Below are 24,894 nucleotides of genomic sequence, written 5' to 3'. Positions count from 1 at the left end.
TGCACATATGAATTTAATTATAGCATAAAAATAATGGTATAGCATATTGTGAATGCATGTGTGTGCATGCGGCGAGGTAAACATACCACTGAGGCTTGCTGAGATAGGCGAGTGGTCTGCTAGGTAGTTTCTTGGTATTAGTGCAAAGGGATGCTACTTGTATGGGCGGGTAGACATCCCGATCCTCAGAAACTTTTGCCTTTAAAATAATAAAGATGTGTGTACTGGTGGCGAGATAATATTTCACCTGAGGGCTTACTGAATAAGATGAGTGCTCTGGTAGGTAGTTTTTAGTATCAGAGCAGAGGGAAGCTACTTGTATGGGTTGGTAATCTTCCCTATCCTTGGAGACTTTCACCTACATAAAAATTATGTTCTTGTGCATATTGGATGTGTGTATGATATTAGATGTTGGGGATGTTATTAGTAGTACATTTTTTAGTTGTTATTGATATTATGTGAGAAGCAGTTTATTTTGATATGTAAAGATTAAAACTCATTTGTCACACACAATTATAATTTATTCCACCCTTACTGAGAAGTGTCTCACCTTAGTGGATTAACAATTTTTTAAGTTCTTCTGGAGACCGGGTTTGAAGGCCTAGGCTGGGACTATTTTTGTTGGTTTCCTTTTGGGGGTATTGTGAGATACTGATATATGTATAGATATACTTGTACTGAGTTATGTTTTAAATGTTGGATGTGGATATGGATATTTGGATATTGTAGTATTCGTTTTTGGGTTGTTAGATAGAACTCTGATATTTATTTGAGGTTATTTATTTGTGTTCCGCTGCGTGCATGTTAATTATGGTATCAAATACAGGTGATTGGAACACGTGGCACCCGGGCCCCAATTGGCGGGTTCGGGGTGTCACATTGAAGTTATTATTATTATTATTTTTGGGTCATTACACATGCTCTCACATGAATCATTACATGATTCATCACTAGAATCTTCCAAGGAGGAGTAGTAAGAGTTTACCTCTTCGTTATGTGCCATGAAGCACATGTTTGCCATCTCTTTCTCGTTGGATTCGCTTTCTGATTCACTTGAACTTGTATTGTCCCATGTTGCTTTCATTTCAGGTTCTTCTTCTTCTTCTTCTCTTTCTTGAGCTGAGGGCAGTCCGACTTGATGTGTCCGACCTTTTTGCAATGGTAACAAGTAGGTGGATCATTCTTGTTCTTGTTCTCCTTTTTACTATTTTCACCTTTTTTAGTTTTTGACCCTCTAAATTTTCTAGTGAATTTCTTATTTCTTTTGAAGAATTTTCCAAGTCTTTTAGTTATGAAAGCTAATTCTTCGTCATCTAATTCGGTGGAGTCATTTTCTTCTTCACTTGAACATTCTTTTGAGGCTTTAAGAGCTATGGATTTTTTATTTTTATTTTCAGTGTTTCTTTCTTTCATTGTCATTTCCTAGGTTAGAAGTGATCCTATGAGTTCATCTAGTGAGGTTGTTTTAAGGTTTCTACCTTCTGTTATGGTTGTGGCTTTTAGTTGCCAAATGAATGGAAGTCCTCTAAGGATTTTGCGAATCATCTCATAGGTGGAATATGTTTTCTCTAAAGCATTTAGTGAGTTCATAATATGTGTGAACCTAGTGTACGTGCTTGTGATGGTTTCATCAGAATTCATCCTAAATGCTTCATATTCACTAGTCAACATATCAATCCTATCTTTCTTTCTTTTTTCTTTTTTGTTTAGTTGTTTTAATTTATTTTAATATATCTTGTTGGAATTTTATTTGGATAGAGTTTAGTTGTTTTTAATTCAAGATTTGTTTAAGCTATTTATAGTGTTGATTTTAATTTATTTTTTATTTAAGGTTTCATTATTGAAATTTAAATACTTGTGTTATTTAAGTTGGTTGCTCGAGTGTGAGTTATTTATTTATTTATTTATTTTAAAATCGTTTTAGAGAATTTAAATAATTGTTGGGTTCCAATTGTCTTAGTTATTATTGTGTTCCAGTTTATTACTTAAGTTGTTAGAGAGTCAATTTTCATTTCGGTGAAACTATTGTTAGGTTGAGCGTAATTATTGTTCAGTGGTTAAAGTTCTAATTTTGGTTTCGGTGCTTAAATGCCTTACAATTTTGATATTGGTTTAATTTGAGTTTGAGTGAGTTTATTTTAATTGTGTGCTTAAATAAAATAGGAAAGTTGTTGTCTTTAGTCTTTATTCCGAAGTTTACATGCATGCTTGAATTCTGACTTGATTAAGCATAGGATTTCTGTTTCTCAGTGTTAATTTTGTGCGTGTTAGGATTTATAATTTAAATTACATGTTCCTTTAATTGGTTAGAATAAATCTCAAACAATCTTGAAAATCCTAATTCTGAACTGAGTTCGGTAACTTTTATTTTTTGATTGGGAGAACGTAAAATTTGAGATTAAAACGCATTCCTTGAGGAGACGATCTAGCCCTTGGGCTGAATATTACACGACGTAACTTCTATACTTGGGATAGCTTCCGAGCAACTCATTTCTCGAGTGAGTCAAGTTTTTGGTGCCGTTGCCACGGAATGTCGGTTTTAGTCTCAAATAAGCGTTTTTCCCATCATTTTTATTTGTTTTATGAAAAAGAAAAAAGAAAGAAAACAAAAAAAAAAAATTGAGTTTGGAAAAAATAAATAAACATGGCTGCACCTTCACCGCACACGATAATAGACTTTTTGCAACTTGAATATGCCGCTGCATCTTCTTCCACTGCTTTGCCTGATGAAGAGCTTAGTTTCATTATGCAGCATGGGAGGACGTCATTGTTACCCGAGTTCTATGGGACGGAATTTGAGTACCCCTATCAGCACTTAGCAGAGTCTAAGTTAACCTGCAACTTGCTTTTCTCTCATGCTAAAACTGATGAATCTACTAGACTGCAATTATTTATTGCTCCTTTGCACGATGGGGCACAGATGTAGTTTCATTCCTTGAGACCTCACGCTATCACTAATTGGACTGATGTGGAGAGCGAATTTTTGCATACATTTTGTCCCTTACAAAAAACTTAATTTTTGCAGGAACAGATTATTCATTTTGTGCAGCAGGGTGACGAGACATTTCGGGCTTGCTAGGAGCGATTCAAGGATCTTCTATGTACTTTTCCATATCACGGGCTTGACTCATAAAGGTTAGTTGATTGTTTTTATACTGCTCTTACCCCGGATTGCAAGTATTTTGTCCAGACCATGTGCAATGGAGAACCCCTCAGCGAGGATCCATATCAGGTACTATCGTTCTTTGATTACCTAGCTGAATGTGAACCACGGTGGAATACACGATACAGTCAGGCACCCATGACTGTACACCCTATTAGCACAATCAGTGGTAGGGAGGCATATGAGCCAACATACTATCTAGATAATCCTCCACCTCAATACCAGCCACAACAGATCCCTCAGAGCTGTACGCTGTCAGAATTTCTTGAGGATAGCATGATACAGATGGCGAACATGCTCCAGTAGTTTATGCAAACTCAACTTGATCATCATAATGAATTTTGGGACACCATTAATGCGATGAACACGCAGTTGGACATCTTAGAAAAAGAGGAATCACTCATGGAACCTTAGCCTAATCCTCAAGAGTACCAGTAGTCACAACAACAAATACACGATGTTTCTCTTGAGATAGCAGAGACCGCCACTACTTTGAGAAGCGAAAAGGAAGTTTCCTAATCCAAAATGCTCATTGATAGACAACCAGTTGTCCCAGCACTAGAAGTTATAATTGAAATAGAAGAGGTCAAAGAAAAATAAGAGGAAACAGGCCCAGAAGCGAAGCAGTTAGTTAATAAGGAGAATGATACCAATAAAGAGTACCAAATTGTGGTACCTCATTATCAGAGCTTGTAAACCGTGGAACCGTCACTCCCGACTGAATCAAATGTCAAGGAGCCCAATGTGGAGGCAAGCCCTTGCAGTGGTGAGATGACATGTACACCCGATAAAGAAGGTGACCAAAATGGTGAATGTCTAATTTTCAAGGAACTAGGTAAAACTTGTAATGTTAATGCTTCTGAAGAACTAAAGGTAACTGTTCCAATAACTTTCTCTCAAACACAAGTTCGTAGAGAAGCAAATTTCCTGGACACAATGTTGAATAAAGACCCTTTCTTGTCAACACAAGAGGGTCGAGCTGCACACGTATTGTTTGGTATTTTGATGCGTATTAATTCATTTGAGACTGATTTTAGTTGAGGTATGAAGACTAATCCATTGTGGTGACTCAAATTTGGAGACCTACTGGTGCAATTTATAGACCTGCACCCACCAGACGAAATTCCTCGTGAGCCTCCGCCAAACAATTGTGATGTTTTTCTTTCCATTCTTTTCCTTTTATTTTACCCTATTTTATTTTTAGTTAATTTTCAAGTCCATTTTCTTGTAGTTCAATTTTTATTTTCCATTACCTCACCACTTAGGTACACCCTACTTTTCCTGTGCACAGTTTTTCGGTTTCCCCTATGCTTTCACATTGAGGACAATGTTCCACTTTAGTTGAGGGGGTAAGCATTCGCATGTGCCACTGTGCACGTATACGTATTGGGTTTTATATTAAAAAAAATAAAAAATAAAAAATAAAAAGAAAGAGAGAAAGAAAGAAAAAGCATTGACGAATTACACTGCATTATGTCATGCTTAACACTAACGTATACCCTTCACATACTTGTGTATAACTTAAGAATTACACACTTGAGTCAATAATGCGTAGTTTCTCTTTATATGATTTTATGACTCCATAAAGAATTGATTGGTAGTACACTCATGTTAATCTGGTTATATAATTTCTTGTATTTACATGATATCTTACGAGGCTGAATAAAAACATTCACGTGATTTATTGCACTTAGAGTTTCCTGTGAGCACTGAGAGAACACCCGTGGCAACTATGATACCTTATGAGATATCTATTAGTTATTTATCGTCATTTTGAGCATTAACATCAAATCAGAGTTCACATAAATCAATTCTCTTTTTCTGGATGATTCCTTGTACACTAGTCTTTGTTTTTAATTTGGTAGCCTAGAGGTGACATCTAGTGGGGAGATAGAAACCTAGGTCTGATAACCTACTTAAGATGTGAAGGCTAAGCCACCCCTAGAGATAGACTTAGTCATGGACCACTATTTGAGCTCAATTCCCATGGATGGTATGAAGATAACAAAAGAAGTGTAAAGATTGTCCTAATTGATCAAGAAAAGACAGGAAATGAAGAATGAGCAGAAGAAAGAATAAGAAATAAACATGCGCATGAAATGAAATGCTAATGCCTGCTCCACAGAAATACCATAAAAAAAATCAAGGACACCACACATGTTTTCCACATATGAAGATTCTTCAACTGGTTAATGCCTCAGAAGTATTAACGACAAGTTTTTGAATAAGTTGATCTAGGGTGGTCTCAGTTGGATATGACGAGTAGGTGAGAAGATGTTAGAGTGAAGGACCCGACACCTCACCGACACCTCATAGATAGGCTAGATTCTTTCTAGACTAGTCCACTCCATATACTTAGCATTTGTTCCTTTTAATATGTGGGATGTTTGATCTCGAGACTCCTCTTCACATATGATGAGTGAACCCATTTTCTTTTAGTGTTCTTGAGGGTATGCCAGATAGGCCGAGTCAAAGCAACTATTTTGTAGGTGTCCACTGGTATCCTAGGCGTACAGAGTCACACACATCACACACACCTCAAGAGTTCAACTATTTATACTCAAACTTATATGACTACATTAAGTCTGAATTGTGCCACTGATTAACTTCATGTGAGTATACTGTTCTTAAATGACACATAAACGATGAAACTTGCATAAGTGACGTGCTTCAGAGTTGTGTATTGAATATGAACAAACCTGTGTGAAATTCAGTTATATTCTTATATGTGAAATGGTATGGTTGTGTCACATGTACATTAATTTCATGTTCACTAGAGTTCATAATTGTGGGCACTACCCTGAAATTCATTCACGTTATTTGCTAGAGACTAGCAAAACGTTAGTTAGGGGATGTGATTACATGCTAAAACTGCGTAATTAGGCATCTTAATCTAGGCATTATGACTTCTATTTTTAATTAAATGTATAATTATGTCCAATATTTTAACAAAGTGCCCTATTTATCATTTTTGAGTTTTATTGAATAATTTATGAATTTTTGGTAATTTTGTATCTCGAAAAAATTCTCGGGAGTCGAAAATAGTACCAGTTCATAAACTGCGCATAACTTTCCCGTCCAAGCTCTGATTGAGATGATTCAAAATTATGGGGAAATATGAGAAAGAGCTCTACAATATTTTTTTTTTGATATTTGAGAGATAAGGATGTTTACTAGGTCGAAATTGGACTTGTTCACTGAGGGACTGAAACCTAAAAATGGAGAAACTTAAAACCGGCACAAGTTTGTAATTTGTGCATAACTTTTCCATCAAAGCTCCGATAGAGACAATTCAAACTTATGAGAAAATTTTAGAAAAAGCTTTACAACCTTCATGTTTTAAGCTTTGAGAGATATGGATGTTTACTATGTCGAAATTGGACTTGTTCACTAGGGGACAGAAACTTGTTCACTGTGAGTATACACATCTTTATTTGAGGTTATTTATTTATATTCCGTTACGTGTATGTTAATTATGGTATCAGAGATGGAGGATTGAACAACATGGAACCCCGGTCCCACCTGGTGGGCTCAGACCATCACAGGTGCCCCTTACGCTCTCTCTACAATTCTTCTTCGTTCGACGATCGGAAGTTACCATAAGGATCTAAGGGAAGTTCTCTACAAGTCTAGCGAATTAGATTTTTGAACGGGGTCTTTCCAGGCATCACTCCAAAACCAGGGCAAGTGGGTATTTTGGAGTTTTATCGTTGATTTGAAGTATATGGAGGCTAGGGAATCTTTATTGATAAGTATTCTATGCGTTGGGATGATTGATTTGGTGAAAATGCATTTCATGGTTTTGAGCTTTGAATGTCGTAGGGCGTGGATTGAGGGTTCCAGAAGGCTTTCCAGTAAGCCAGGTAAGGGGATTAAGTTAAGTGAGTAGTTTTATTCAAGCTAAACCGATTAAAATGCTATATATGTTTATTTATTTTTTCAGTTGTTATTTCAAAAACCAACCGTTCAAAATGAATTTTTCAAACCTAGGATATATGATATGATATTTTGAGTAAAAATGAACGGTGGAAAGTTTGGTTTAACATTATAAATGGAATATACTGTATATTGAAATTGTGTGTGTAACGACCTGCTTACTCACCATATATATTTATTTTTCCACATAACAACATTTATAATAACCCTGATAACCTGCTAAAACTGACTAATCATGATCAACTGGACCCATAGGTACCGAGGATATACCTGTCATACATCTTTGATACCTAAGCAGCGGAAAACATAAATCACATATATGTCATGCAACAATGGGCACAATACCATAGTTCTACTAAGTCTGTCATATATATATACAATCATCCACAATAAAACCAAAAAGTACCCTATGGTCTCAATTCAAAAACCAATTTGACCCTAGCTCAACTACTTACCCATCTAACAGAGTAGCTCAGTCAACTTCTACTGTTGCGGGGCTCTATCTGCCCTCCTACCTTGATTTCCTGAAATGTTTGTAATGCTGGGGTGAGACACCTCTCAGTAAGGGAGATAAACTAATATCAGTGCGTGGCAACATGAGTATTATCATGACATAAACATGAGTCGTACTTAATTGTATAACATGTAAAACTATCTGTAAAACTATAGTTTTTGAATAATACATGATATGATATAACATAATATAACATACTAAATTTTTGTACATTTAAATCATCTTATATAACTATACAATACTGAAATAATACTCATGATGGATAGTTAGCTAATGTCATGTCTTGCCCCCCACATGATAGGTTTGTTCAGCCTGAAGGCGGGACCTAGCAATGGTTGACTGACCATGCTAAGTAAACATAAGTCTGTAAGTACGATGGGCTTGCCCAACCTGGTCCAGATTGCCAGTGGGACACCTGTACTACCATGAAGCCACATCGATTGCCATCTCCTATACTCTATCTGAGATGTATGGTAACACTAACATAAATATAATCTTGAACATATAGCTTCGATACCGTGCTTCGTGAAACTAAACTACGCCATTTGGGTTCTAATAACATATAATACATTTCATAATACTGATACATAACTGTTTCATATTTCATATAAATATCTAACATGATCATATTTTCATGAATTCTGACATATCATACATATTTACCGCATCTACACCGACATAAATCACGGTATCTGTGTCGGCATATCATATCGTATAAATCACAACATCTACGCCGACATATCTTGTCGTATAAATCACGATATCTGTGCTAGCATAAAACATAACATACTGAATCTTAATATTTTTGTACTGTTAATGTATCATTTAAAAACCATAGTTCTTATGCTATTTTTATAGTTTTTCGAAAAACTATTATAACATGCTTATTCTTAGAAATTCATGATATTTCGGTATAACATAATTTTCATGGAAAATCATACTCATGCCACACCATAGTTCTACGCCAACATAAAACATAACATACTAAATCTTGATATTTCTATACTATTAATGTATTATTTAAAAACCATAGTTCATGTACTGTTTTTATAGTTTTTTGGAAAACTATTATAACATGCTTATTCTTGGAAATCATGATATTTCGGCATAATATAATTTTCATGGAAAATCATACTCATGCCACACCAGTGCAATTAATATTACATATGTTTCGTCCTAACCCTTTATACGGCCCCAGAGTGCTACTATACATACATAACCTGTACAATCAGATAACATACATCAAATACTCGCCGTAAACAGGGATATACGAGTATATCATATTAATCCGTACTTTCATAAATTGCAGAAAACATAAATGTTCATATGGATTCTAATAAACATACCAGAGTATCTAACTGTTCCTTACATACATTCATTTGTACGTAAAACATAAAATGTATTACATTCCCAAAAAAAAAAAAAAAAAAACCCATTTTGGCTAAAAATCTAGAACTCGTACAAAACTTATGTCAGCTAACCAAACTCTATGTTCCACAGTCTTTCTAGAAGACTATGATTGATTTCTTGTAACTCCTGAAACAAAGGTTGTATGATTGGGGTGAGACACTTCTCAGTCAAGAGGAGGATATTACATCGGTATGTGACTGTACAGTTATATTCTTGTTTGAAAATAGATGCATAGATTGCACATTCTCAATACCGTAATATATATATATATATATATATATATATAGTACATATATAAATTCCTGATAATAGATAACTCAACATCATTACAAGTGAGAGTTCTTGAGGTTAAGGTAGGGTACAGGCCCATACACTGTACAATCCCTCCGCCTGGTACTCAAACTTGTGACTTTGCCCATTAAAACTTTTAAATCATGTATATGCATATTTAGAACACTGTCCAGCTTGAAACTATCATAACTATGCCAGTAATTCCCTATGGCAAGTGCTGTGTGATAAGAAAGCCTTGATCGAGCCCTATTCGTGCAGGTATTGTCAGGCATCATAACATACTGTAGCTCGACTTGGCCATCACCACCCTAATCCCTTTTGACCAGTGTGTGGTTGCACTATACCTTTGTTTTGGAAATGGTACCGAGCCTACATAATATAAGGTTTTTAAGGCTTCATATACTATTGAGACAAGCTGCAGTTCCAAAATCAAATATATAATCTACATTAAAACATAATAACCTGCGCAATTCTAGTATTTTCGCAATCACATTCATGCATACTTTCATTCATACTGTGGTAAAAACCGGCTCGTAACCTATCGACTTTACCCTTTTCTCATACTTGGCACGATATCTAATCAGCACCTATTTCCTGCATTTTTTGGTAACCACTTGGGACATTAGTCCCCATAGTTCACATACATACATCTCAAACTTGTATAGATTCAATTCCTATCATACGCCACACTTATTTGATCAAATATATATTTCATATAAATGGGTTCGTAAAATATCATTTTTGCTGCAATTTAAGAGTTTCAAGCATCTCCAACTTTAGTTTTAGTGCAAATAAAGTAATTTAAGAAATTTGGAGATCATATGCCAAAAACCTCATTTTTGCCAAAACTGTAAAATTGTGAAAGCCAGAAGAATTGACATTTATACCCGGTAAAACTTTGCAAATAAGTAGTCAAGAAGTACATATAAACATAAGCTACATCTCCTATGGTTTCGTTTTCTAAAAATAATAATGTAAACAAATCCCCTTACCTTAATCTCGAAAACTAAAACACGAACGAATCGATCCAAAACAATGACTCAGGATCCTCGAAACCTAAATACCAAAGAACAATACTTCACTATAATCTCAACTATTGCATATCTACCAAACCAAAAACAAATCAGATTCTTACCTCGATTTTAGAGAAAAACCCAAAAATCCTTAAATCGAATATCTGATCTGCTATAATTGTATAGATTCTCCTCCTAATCCACGTAGCGATGTTGGATCGTTGATTCCGGCTACAGACAACACGAAATCTTAGAGAGAGAGAATGAGGGTTGGTTCGTGTTCTAGAGAGAGTGAGAGAGAATTGAGTTTTCTTAACCATGAAGCAATGAATATTTTATTTATAACTAGGTTTACCCGGCCAGCCTCGTTGACGAGTCGGAGTTCTCGTCGACGAGCCGAAGAAGGGTGTTCGTCGTTGAGAGGGCAACCTTGTTGATGATCCTAGGATTTTAGAATGTCCAAAAATCCCTCGATATCTTCTCGTCGATGGGCCTCTGCATCTCGTCTCCGAGCCATAGAAGAGACTTGGTCGAGGAGAAATGGAGCCTCATCGACGAGCTCCGTTATTTTATCCTTCTTAATTTCCTTCTCTTTTCTTTATTTATTTTCTGAATTCGGGTCCTTACAATCTCCCCTCCTTATAAGAATTTCGTCCCTAAAATTCACCAACCGATACCAAGCATACTCTACCTTACGTCGGAGACCTAGAGAAAAGTCGGCAACTACCCACAAAGTAGCTCCGACCTAAATTTATTACCTACCCTCACTTATGGCGAAGAAATATCATGGTTACAACTTGACGTTTCGGAAGATTACATACACCTACAAAACTCTCCCGAAGATTATACTATCTAACTTGAACCACCTATGCTACTATACATACTCATGTACCATCAAAAAATAACTGTGGGTACTTCTAGCGTATCTCTGACTCCAGTTCCCATGAAGTTTCCTCTACTACATGGTTACGCCATAATACCCTCACTAGCAGTATTTCCTTAGTCCATAACTGTTAAACATTTCGATCTAACACCTGTACTGGTACCTCTTCATATGATAAAACATCACTAATCTCTAGAGGTTCGTAACTCAGCACGTGTGATGGATCTGACACCTGTACTGGTACCTCTTCATATGATAAGACATCACTAATCTCTAGAGGTTCGTAACTCAGCACGTGTGATGGATCTGACACCTGTACTGGTACCTCTTCATATGATAAAACATCACTAATCTCTAGAGGTTCGTAACTCAGCAAGTGTGATGGATCTGACACGTATTTTCTTAGCATTGACACGTGGAACATGTCATGAACTTTGGATAATGCTGGGCCAAATCCACTTGATAAGCAACCGAACCTATCTTTTCCAGGATCTCGAAAGGCCCAATATATCAAGGACTTAACTTCCCTTTCTTCTTGAATCTCATCACCCCTTCCATCGGAGCGATCTTCAAGAATACCATACTTCCTACCTTGAATTTCAGCTCTTGTTGGCGAGTATCAACATAACTCTTTTGTCGACTTTGAGCTGCCTTAATTCTCTTCCTAATCAACTCTACCTTTGCAGAGGCCTACTGAATCAATTTCAGACCCAGTATCTAATGCTCACCTACCTGATCCTTATATAACGGAGATCGACACTAACGACCATACAATGGCTCGTAAGGTGCCATCTCTATGCTGGCCTAGTAACTGTTGTTATACATGAACTCAACAAGTGATAGCTACCGTGTCCAACTATCACCAAAGTCCAGTACACAAGCTCGCAACATATCCTCTAACGTCTAAATAGTCCTCTCAAACTGTCCATCCATCTGCAGATGGAAAGATTTACTGAATGTGAGCTATGATCCCAAGGCATCCTGTAGACTCTTCTAGAAACGAGATGTAAAATTTGGATCTCGATTGGAAACAAAAAAAAAATAAGGACACCATGGAGTCGTACAATCTCCTACATATACAACTCAGTCAGTCGATTTAGAGAATAGCTGACTCTGATTGGAATGAAATGTGCAGTCTTTGTCGACTGATCAACTACAACCTATATGACATTCTGTTCGTGCACCACTGCGGGTAATCCTATCACAAATACCATCAAGATATGCTCCAACATCCACTTGGGGATGTCAAGTGGCTGAAGTCGTCTTGTTGGCCTCCAGTGCTCTGCCTTGACCTACTGACATGTCAGGCACTGCTCTACGAATCGGCTGATATCTCTTTTCATGTTCGACCACTAGAAAGATTCCCTCAAATTCTAGTACATCTTCATACTTCCAGGATGTACGATATAGAGCGAACGATGTTCCTCCTCTAGAATGACTCGTTTAATCTCGACGTCATTTGGTACACATACTCTGTTATGGAATCTCAAAATCCCATCACTAGAGATATTGAAATCCGGTTTTAACCTACTCTAGACTCCTTTTATAATCATAACCAGCTTTAGATCTTCCTTCTGAGCTGTTCAAATCTTCTCCTATAAAGTCGGTTATACAACAAGGCTAGCAAAAACTGCCTAGTGATCTCCTTCCATAACCTCCAAGCACAACCTTTCTAGGTCCATACAAATCTGATGCTGAACTCCCATTACAGAGACTAATGCATCCACAAACTTCTGACTCAGAGCATGAACTACCACACTTGCTTTTCCTGTGTGATAGCTAATGGTGCAGTCGTAGTCCTTTATCAAATCAAGCCATTTACGCTGCCTCATATTCAGCTTTTTCTAGGAAAAAATGTACGTACGAATTTTGTGATCAGTAAAAATTTCACATCTTACACAATATAGGTAATGCCTCTAGATTTTCAATGCAAACACTACAGTTGTCAATTCCATGTCATGTGTCAAGTAGTTCTTCTTGTACTCTTTGAGTTGACGAGAAGCATAAGCAACCACCCTACCCTACTGCATTAGTACACAACTCAGACCCTTCTTAGAGGTATCACTGTAGATAACAAATCCATCATCCCCAGATGGAATGGTCAAAACTGGAGCAGTAACCAGTCATCGTTTCAGCTCTTGGAAACTCATCTCGCACTCATCAGTCCAATCATACCTCACGTTCTTCCTTATGAGTCGCATCAATGAACTTGCTAAACTAGAGAACCCTTCTACAAAATGATGGTAGTCACTACAAAAAAAACTGGCTTTTAGTGACAAACTTATTAGTGACAGATTTAATTTCATCACTACAGAGGGGTGTTAGTGACGAATTTGAGAATCGTGACTAATACAAACTATTAGAGACGAAATTTAATATGTCACTAATATGTTCGTCACTAAAAACTGAAAAAAAATTGCGGGAAATAGTTTTTCGCGTATAAATTATCCTGGGAAAATATTTGCGACGATTTGTACAGTATTAGTGACAAATAAGATCCATCACTAAAAGATTGTTATTAGTGGCGAATAAATAATGTTTGTCTACGAAACAGTAAAACATGTTAATGGACACGTGTCCCTGGTTGGATTTATTCACGGCATCCCCTTCCCCACGCAATGCTAATACCTCATTGAGTCATTGTGCAAATCACCTATTAACTAATCTCATGTTGCGTTCTAGAGTATGCATTTTAGATTTTAAATTTAGATTTAAATAGACTTCAATAAATTTCAATATAATTTTATGCTCCTCGTGTTTGGAGACACTTTGGACTTGAATTTACATTGAATTTAAATAAAACGTAATGTCAAATTGTATTAAAATTTTTCCAAATCCATTCAAAATGTTTGAAATCTATGCTCTCAAACGCAACGTTACATTTTTAATTATTGATATTACTACCGTACAAATTATGCTATATGCATGATATGAAATCTTTGCAAATTTGTTATATCATAGAATTATTTTTCCTAATTATACTGAGTGACAACTCTCCTCCATTTGTATGCTAAATTTTTTTTAATGACTCTTAATTTGTAGGATTCGCGGCTATCATAACATTAGCACGATGCCATGCATGCATGCACTGTAGTCGTCAGATGCAACTTTAGACTATTTCATTATAATTTTTATTGTTATTTGAACAAATGGAGTTTTTGTATTTTAATTTGAATTTGTACTAGTATTTGTATTTGAATTTTGAATATTTTTAAATATTTTTTGTTATCTGAACATATGTTTTTTCTTTATTTTAATTGAATTTGTATTTAAATTCAAAATTTTGAATGATTTATGAATTTTGTAGTAATTATGGTTTCAGTTTATGTATTAAAAAATGTAATTACAGATTTTTATATAAGAATTGATGATTAAAAAAAATTAGTATTAAAGGTTTTTTATTTTTCTAATTATTAATGAAGGATTCAAATTTGTCACTAATACCCTACTATTAGTGATGAATTTGACTCCTTCACTAATGCCAAGGTAATAGTAATGAATTTCTAATTTGTCACTAATAGTAGGGTATTAATGACGATTTTGACTTCTTCACTAATGCTAGGGTATTAGTGACCAATCTCTAATTCGTCACTACTAGTAGGGTATTAGTGACGAATTTGAATCATCCACTAATACCAGAGTATTAGTGACGAATCTATAATTCGTCACTAATACCAAACTATTAGTGACGAATCTATAATTCGTCACTAATACCAAACTATTAGTGACGAATTTGAATCTTTCACAAATACCCTACTTTTAGTGACAAATTTATAATTTGTCACTAATACCCTACTAATAGTGACGAATTTCTAATTCATCACTAATACCCTACTAGTAGTGACAAATTTTTAATTCGTCATTAATACCCTATTATTAGTGACGAATTTGAGTTGAGTCATTCAAGACTATATAGTGACGGTATTAGGGTTTTAGCGACTGTTATAATCCATCACTAATACTCCATTATTAGTGACGAAATTTTGAATTCGTCACTAAAAGTTAGTAGTAACGGCACATATAGCAACTATTTTAAAATCATCACTAATACTCATAAATTCGTCACTAATACTATTAGTGATGAATTTATGACTATTAGTGATGGATTTGATCCACCATCGCTTCTATTTTACTCGGATCCACGAATAACCCTCTTTGGACACTACATGCCCTAGAAACGAAATCTATTTCAGCCAGAACTCGCACTTCTTCAGTTTAGCATATAACCACTTCTCCCTGAGCACTTGTAATGCTAGTCTCAGATGAACTTCATGCTCTACAACACTCTTAGAATATACTAGGATGTTATCAATGAATACCACGACGAACTAATCTAAGTATTTGTGGAAAACCTGGTTCATCAAATCCATAAATGCTGCAGGAGCATTTTTTAGATCAAATGGCATAACCATGAATTTGCAATGGCCATACCGAGTTCAAAATTTTTTTTTTTGAAACATCCTCCATTTTCACCTTTAGCTGGTGATACCCACACCGTAAATCGATCTTAGAAAATATTTGCGTGCCCTGAAGCTAGTCGAACAAGTCATCAATCCTGGGTAACGGGTATTTGTTCTTTATAGTCACTTTATTAAGTTCTCTGTAATCGATGCACATCCTCATCGACCCGTCTTTCTTCTTTACAAATAGCACCGGTGCTCCCTAGGGTGAAACATTATGTCAAATGTACCCCTTTTTAAGAAGCTCTTGCAGTTGTTCCTTCAACTCCCTAAATTCTACTGGAGCCATATGATACTGAGCTTTTGATATTGATGCCATACCAGGAACCAATTTTATAACAAACTCCACCTCACAATTTGGGGGTAATCCCAGCAAGTCCTCTAGAAACACATCTAGGAACTCGCACATAGCAAGAGTCTCCTCCAGTTCACGTTCCCTTGCTGGCGTGACTTTCATAAATGCTAGATACCCTTTGCATCCTTCCAATAGTAATCTCTTAACCTGCAAAGCTAAAAGGATCTATGGCATGGAGCACACACACGACCCTAAGAATCTGAATTAATGTGGCAATTGATACTGGAATAATTGGCAAACAACCAGTCCATACCCAGAATGATATCGAAGTCATGCATATCAAACAGAATAAGACTAACTGGTAGTACTCTCATCTGAATTTCTACTGGAAAGTCATGGATTACCCTACTACATACGATTACCGACCCTAAAGGCCTAGCCACCACCAGTTTATAATCTAACTATTGAGTTTCAATGCCATATAGTTTAACAAATCCTCAGGAGATAAAGGAATGCATTACCCCTGTCTCGAATAGTATAATAACTTTATTGGAAAGCATGTAAATGATACCTGTGACAACATCTCCTACATTCTCTGCGTAGCCAGGAGTCAGGCAGTACACCCTTGCCCGAGCTTTCCCCCCTTGCTGACCACCCTACTGTGCTTGAACACCTCCTCTATATGATTTTTGTGGAGCTCTGTTTTTCATCGGCATGCGACAATCTTTCCTTTGATGTCCCATCCTACCACAACGAAAATAAGCTTCAGAACCCAACCAACACTTCCCTAAGAGAGGTCTTCCATGCTTGGAACAAGCCGGAGTAATTGTAGCACTTTGAGAAACACCACCACTATTCTTCTTCTAGTTGCCCTGTTTGCCCCTACATAAGAACTGGAAGGCGCAGGTATCTTCTTCAAAACTTGAACCTCAAGGTCTTCCTACAAACTTTCCTATACTACAGTGGCTTTGTGAACCAAAGTAACAAAGTCCTGCATCTTCCAGATCGCATTCTGCTTCCTGATCTCCTTTTTTAAGCCCCTCTAAAACTTCCAAGCCTTCTTTGCTTCGTCCGAAATCATGAATGGGGCAAAACGAGATAGCTCCTGGAATTTGGTAGCATACTGCTGAACTGACAGCTACCTTTGCTCCAAACTCATAAATTCCTCCATCTTGGCATTTCTAACTGTGGCTGGAAAATACCGTTCAAAAAATAAATATTTGAACCAAGCCCACGTGACAACTATGGGAATAGGTCGATGCTCTTCAAGCATCTTGACTAATTTCCACCACCTCTCTGCTTCGCCCATCAGCTAAAACATCGTAAAGGTTGCCTTCTTCTTCTCAATACAGTTAAGAACGTCTAGGATTTTCTCATTCTCCCCAATCCAATTCTCATCTTGAATCGGATTTGCACTCCCTACGAAGACGGGAGGTTTCAATCGTGTGAACTGGTCAATGGAGCATCCCAACTCAACAAGGGAACGAACCTGACCTTTATTTGCTCGGACAAACTTAGCAATAAGCTATTGGGCGAAGTCCCGCAGAACACTCATGGAGTTGCTACTAGCCTCATGGCCAACTCCTTCACTACTACTGCCTCCAATATTGGCAATAATATCCTTGGATTCCATCTTGAAGAAGCAATTAAGGAAATCAATTAGAAGCTTAATCAACTAATATTGCAATACTATAAACTCATTTCCCATAATAACATTCCTAGTATTGACTTACTCTGATGACTCACATTCTCATTCTAATCTGAGTTCCGCTCTTCCATTTAGAAACAAAATCGCCAATAGAATACTGTGATTTTATGAACCTTTCGAAAGATCTAGAAAAGCACAGACATTTGTCAATGAATTTCTATCTCTAGGTATACAAAGCTACACTCGATATACATATTCACATCTTAAACTCTGCTATAGTCTAATCTACAAAACCTAGCAACCTAAGCTCTGAGCATATCCATAACCAAGTAATGCAATTCACATCACACTTACATCACACTTCTGGCTGGTTGTAGCTCTGATATCAAAATTGTAATGCCCTGGCCCTTTATATGGCCCAGAGTGCTACTATACATACATAACCTATACAATCAAATAACATACATCAAATACCCGCCCTAAACAGGGACATACAGGTATATCATAATGATCTGTACTTTCATATATTGCGGAAAACATAAATGTTCATATGGATCCTAATAGACGTACCAGAGTATCTAATTGTTCCTCACATACATTCATCCATACATAAAACATAAACTGTATTACATTCCAAAAAAAAAAAAAAAACACATCCTAGCTAAAAATCCATAACTCATACAAAACATACGTCAGCTAACCAGACTCTACGCTCCACGGTCTTTCTAGAAGACTAGGACCAATTTACTGTAACTCTTGAAACAAAGGTTGTAAGATTGGGGTGAGACACTTTTCAATAAGGCGGAAGATATTACATTAGTGTGTAACTATACAGTTATATTCTTGTTTGAAAACAGTTACATAGATTGCACATTCTCAATACTGTAATATATATAGTACATATATAAATTCCTGATAATAGATAACTTAGCATCATTACAAGTGAGAGTTCCTGAGGTTAGGGTAGGATACAGGCCCATACACTGTACAATCCCTCCTCCTGGTACTCAAACCTGTGACTTGCCCAGTAAAACTTTTAAATCATGTATATGCATATTTAGAACACCGTCCAGCTTGAAGCTATCATAACTATGCCAGGAATTCCCCGTGGCAAGGGTTTTGCAATAAGAAAGCACTGATCAAGCCCTGTTCGTGCAGGCATTATCTGGCATCATAACATACTGTAGCCCGACCTGGCCATCACCACCCTGATTCCTTTTGACCAGTCATCCTTCTTACCAAGCCGACTACTAGATACCCACATTGAAAAATAACTACGTGTGGTTGCACTGTACCTATGTTTTGGCAACGGTACCGAACCTAAATAATAGAAGTTTTTCAAGGCTTCATATACTATTGAGACAAGCTGCGGTCCCAATATCATATATATAATTTACATTAAAACATAATAACCCGCGCAATTCCAGTATTTTCACAATCTCATTCATGTATACTTTCATTCATACTGTGATAAAAATTGGCTCGTAACCTCTTGGTTTTACCCTTTTCTCATACTTGTCACGGTATCTAACAAGCACATGTTTATTGCATTTTCTAATAACCACTTGGGACCTTAGTCCCCATAGTTCATATACATACATCTCAAATCTGTATAGATTCAATTCATATCATACGTCACACTTATTTGATCAAATATACATTTCATATAAACGGGTTCGTAAAATATCATTTCTGCTGCAATTTACGAGTTTCAAGCATCTGCTATTTTAGTTTTAGTGCAAATAAAGTAATTTAAATAATTTGGAGATCATATGCCAAAAACCTCACTTTTTCCAAAATCGTAAAATCGTGAAAACCGTAAGAATCAGCATTTATAACCGATAAAACTTTGCAGATAAGCAGTCAACAAGTACATACAAACATAAGCTACATATCCTGTGGTTTCATTTTCTAAAAATACTGATGTAAACAAATCCCCTTGCCTTAATCCCAAAAATCGAAACACAAATGAACCGATCCAAAACAACGACTCGGGATCCCTCAAACCTAAAAACCGAAGAATAGTACTTCATTATAATCTCAACTACTACATGTCTACCGAACCAAAAATGAAATCATATCCTGACCTCGATTTTAGGGAAAATCCCGAAAATCCTCAAATCAAAAATCTGATCCACTATAACTGTAGAGATTCTCCTCTTGATCTACGTAGTGACGTCAGATCATTGATTTCAGCAACAGACGACACAAAATCTTAGAGAGAGAGAGGGCTGGTTCATGTGTGCATGTGTGTGTGTGTGTGTGTGTGAGAGAGAAAGAGAGAGAATTGAGTTTTCTTAACCATGAAGTAATGAATATTTTATTTATAACTTGGTTGACCTGGCCAGCCTCGTTGACGAGCCGAGAAAGGGCTTTTATCGCCGAGAGGGCGACCTCGTCGATGAGCCTGAGATTTCAGAACGTCCGAAAATCCCTCAGTATCTTCTTGTCGATGGGCCTCCACGTCTCGTCTCTGAGCTACAGAAGAGACTTCATCGATGAGAAATGGAGCCTCGTCGACGAGTTTCATTATTTTATCCTTTCTAATTTCTCTTCTCTTCTCTTTATTTATTTTCCGAATTTGGGTCCCTACACTATACATAAAATCTTATCTGAAATCATATTTCTTGATAAAATGTATTAATTCCAATGTCTTGTTAAACCACAATATTCCCAAGCACTTTACTAAACATACATATTTTCTGAAAAATAAATGTTGTATATCAAATAATAATTCCATTAAAAATACTGACTTAATTTATCCCCTTACCTAGCTTACTGAGAAGTCCACAAAATTAACCAAATTTGCTACTGTATGTGTTCCTAGCTCCACACCCTGAAATTCACATTTTTCCCACAAAATACCAGTATTATCTCACCTAATACATTTTCCTCAATCCAGAAATATCAAATACCTTATAAATCTTAAAATACCCAACTTACCCAAATTTTGGGATGGTGCTCAAGTTGGCCTAATCAACAATCTACTCCAGCAGACTTATAGAGAAACTTCCCAGAAGTAGTGTGGCAGCTTCTGATCATCGAACCGGTGAAGAATGAAGCCAGAAATCTAGAGATAAGGTAGAGGAGATGAAATTCTATCGAGAGAGAGAGAGAGAGAGAGAGAGAGAGAGAGAGAGAGAGAGAGAGAGAGAGAGAAAGAGGCTGACATGCAAATCTCTCGTAGAAATGTGATATTTGGCCTTACATAGAGCGTTGTCCACGTGTCCTCATCAACGAGCCATGTCACCTCATCGATGAGTCCCAGAAGGTGGTTTTTCAGCAAGCATATACCTTTGTCGATGAACTTCAGGCCCTAAAATCAGCTCTCTTGGTAAGTTCTCGTCGATGAGATGTGCGTCCACGTCAATGTGCCCAAGAAGGCTTCTCGTCGACGAACACCCTGTGCTCATCGACAAGACCCTGCTAAGTCCCCCTTGGAATTCCTTTTTCTATCCTTTCTTTTGTTATTTAATGACTATAGTTTTTTGGGTCTCTACATTCTCCCTTGCTTATAAAATTTCTTCCTCAAAATTTACTATCTGTATTGAACACCATCCTTTAAGGAAAAGTGGCTACTTATTTCATTACTTACCCTCACTTGTGGTGGAAGAATACCGTGGTTACATTCAGGGTTTTGGGAGATTACAAATACATATAGAATAAAATTCTCCCAAAACCAAAACATTACCTACTAACCGAAAATTATTGCATATACTAACTAACTTGCACAAAAGAAACTTAACATACTTATCTACATTTTCCCTGATTACTACTGGTCCCCACTAAATAGGTGCGGGTATTTCTATTGTATTTCTTCTTCAAGTTTCCAAGAAGCTTATTCTACTATGTGATTCCTCCACAAGACTTTTACTAATGGAATTTTCTTACTACACAATTCCTGCTCCTTCTTGTCTAAGATCTGCACTAGTATCTCCTTATAAGCTAGTGAATCTCTGAGCTCTATCTCTACATAACTGACCATGGGGGAGGGATCAGGGACATATTTCCTCAGCATGGAAACATGAAATATGTGATGTATCCTGTATAAAATTGGTGGTAATGCTAGCCAGTAGGGAACTGACCCCACCCTCTCAAGTATCTCAAAAGAGCCAATAAACCTAGGGCTCAGCTTAGCCTTCCTCTCAAACCTCATAGTTCCTTTTAGTGGCGCTATTTTCAGAAATACATGGTCTTCCACTTCGAATTCCAACTTTCGAAAGTGAGTATCTATGTAGCTTTTCTGCTGACTCTAAGCTACACTGATTCTTTCTTCGATAAGTCAAATATTATCATACGCCTGCTGCATTAACTTTGGTCCCAAACTTGCCTCTCACCTAACTCATCCCAGTGTAGAGGAGAACAACATCTCCTACCATATAATGCCTTGAAAGGTGCCATGTTGATGCTGGTCTGATAGCTGTTATTGTATGAAAACTCTACCAGCGGTATATACTGGGTCCAACTACACCTGATATCCAACACACATGCCTATAGCATATCCTCTAATGTCTGAATCATCCTCTCTAACTGCCCATCTATCTAAGGATGAAACGCCGTGCTGAATGATAGCTAAGACCCTAGAGCCTCCTGCAAGCTCCTCCAAAATCGTGACGTGAAACGTGGGTCTCGGTTTGATACTATAAACACTGGCACACCATGTGATTATACTATCTCTTGAATATATATTTCTACTAGTATGTTCATGGAGTAGTTTACTTTGATAGGGATAAAATGAGCGGTCTTTGTTAGTCGATCTACGACCGCCCAAATAGCATTTTGCCCCTACTGCAACAGTAGTAAACTTGTCATGAAGTCCATAGAAATGTGATCCCATTTCCACTCTGGAATGTAAAGTGGTTGTAGCTAGCCCATCAGTCTCTTATGCTCAGCCTTTACCTGCTGGCATGTCAAACACTGCTACTCAAACTTGTCAATCTCCCTCTTCATGCTGCTCAACCAGAAAGACTCTCGCATATCCCTATACATTTTTGTACTACTAGGATGAACTATATATAGGGAACTGTAAGCCTCTTCTAGGATAGTCCTTCTGATATCCACATCTGCAAGCATGTATAGCTTGGTACGGAACCTCAGAGCTCTGTCATCAGAAATACTGAACTCATCCCCCTATTCATTTTGTATCTTCTCTATCAACTCAATCAACTTTACCTCATTCTTCTCGGATGCTTTAATCTTTTCATATAGCGTATGCTGCACCACTAGGTTGGCAATAAATGTCTGGTGATCACTCTCTACTAACTCCATGTTGAGCCTCTCTAAGTCCATCAGAATCGGGTGTTGAATTATTGCTGCTAAATATGCTGCTTCCCCTGATTTTCAGCTCAGAGCATCAGCTACCACATTTGCCTTCCTTAGGTGGTAATTGATGGTGCAGTTGTAATATTTAATAAGTTCCAACCATATTCTTTTCCACATATTCAACTCCTTCCATGTGAATAAGTACTTTAAACTTTTATGATATGAAAATATTTCATATCTCTCTCCATACAGATAATGCCTCCAAATTTTCAATGCGTGAACCACTGTAGCTAATTATAAATCATGAGTGGGATAATTCTTTTCATATTCTTTCAAATTTCTGGAGGCATATGCCACTACTTTGACCGGTTGCATCAATACACAACTGAGACGCCTCAAATATGCGTCATAGTAGATCACATAACCATCACCTCCCGATGGAATAGTCAATACTGGTGTAGTGACGAGCCTCTATTTCAATTCATGGAAGCTCTGTTCACAACTGTCGTCCCATTCAAATCTACCATTCTTTCTAGTTAGTCATGTCGGAGGCCTTGATAATGCTGAAAATCCTTCTACAAATAGTCAGTAATATCCCGCCAGTCCCAAGAAACTCTAGATTTCTTAAACATTTCTCGGCCTCGCCCAATTCACCACTATCTCAATCTTTCTAGGATCTACTAAAATTCCATCCCCTTATATAACATGCCCTAGAAATGCAATTTTCTCTAACCAAAACTCACACTTGCTAATATTGGCATACAATTTCTTTTCCCTGAGCATCTGAAGTACCAACCTCAAGTGTGTCTCACGCTCCTCAAAACTCATTGAGTAAACCAGTATGTCATCAATGAAAACCATAACAAACTGGTATAAATACTGGTGAAATATTTTATTCATCTAATCCATGAATACAACAGGAGCATTCGTCAGACCAAATGACATAACTAGAAATTCATAAGGCCGATACCTGGTCCTGAAAGTTGTCTTCGAAATGTCTTCTACTTTAACTTTCACCTAGTGATAACCTGACTTTAGCTCAATCTTGGAATAGACCCATGTACCTCAAAGCTTATCAAATAAGTCAACTTTATGGAGTAGAGGATACATGTTCTTAATTGCTACTTTGTTTACTTCTCTGTAATCTATGCACATCCTCATACTCCCATATTTCTTTTTTACAAATAGTACTGGAGCTCCCCAGGGCGATACACTAGGCCTAATAAACCCTTTATTTAATAAATCCTGCAACTGATTTTTTAATTCTCCCAATTATACTAGAGCCATTTAGTAAGGAGTTTTAGAAATCGGTGCTGTCCCTGGAAGTAAGTTGATAGCAAAATCTACCTCGCAGTCGGGAGGCAACCCAGATAGTTCCTCTGAAAAAACGTTTGGAAACTCTTTTACCACTGGTGTACCAACAAGCTTTAATTCATTTTTTGCTATCTCCTTTACATAGGCCATAAACCCCTGACATCAGTCCAGGAGTAGTCTTCTCGTTTGCAATGTTGTCACTAACTGAGGCGGGGAATGCACCCGTGACCCCACAAATTTGAATTTTTTCTTTCCCGATGGTCTAAATATCACCTTTTTTGGATAACAATCGATACTAGCATGGTTAGTAGCTAGCCAGTCCATACCCACTATTACATCGAACCCATGCATATCTAGCACAATTAGGTCAGCTGGTAATACTCTCCCCTGAATTTCTATTGGATAGACACTGAGCACCCTACGACACCTCACCACTAACCTTGTCGGTGTTGCTACTGACAATTCAACATCTAATAACTGCGTCTCAACACCAAACAATTTAACATATCCCTCAGACACAAAATAGTGGGTGGCACCTGAATCAAATAAAACAGTAACTTGACATTATAAAACAATAAGGGTACCTGTCACGACGTAGCCTACAGTCTCAACGTATCCCAGCGCCAATGCATAAACCCTCGTCGGGGCTACATTCCTCTGCTGGCCACCATGAGGTGCTTGATAACCTGTCCAATAAGGTCTGGG

This window comes from Malania oleifera, chromosome 12, assembly GCF_029873635.1.
Source record: "Malania oleifera isolate guangnan ecotype guangnan chromosome 12, ASM2987363v1, whole genome shotgun sequence".
In the NCBI taxonomy this organism is placed as follows: domain Eukaryota; kingdom Viridiplantae; phylum Streptophyta; class Magnoliopsida; order Santalales; family Ximeniaceae; genus Malania; species Malania oleifera.
This window is presented reverse-complemented; position numbering follows the sequence as displayed.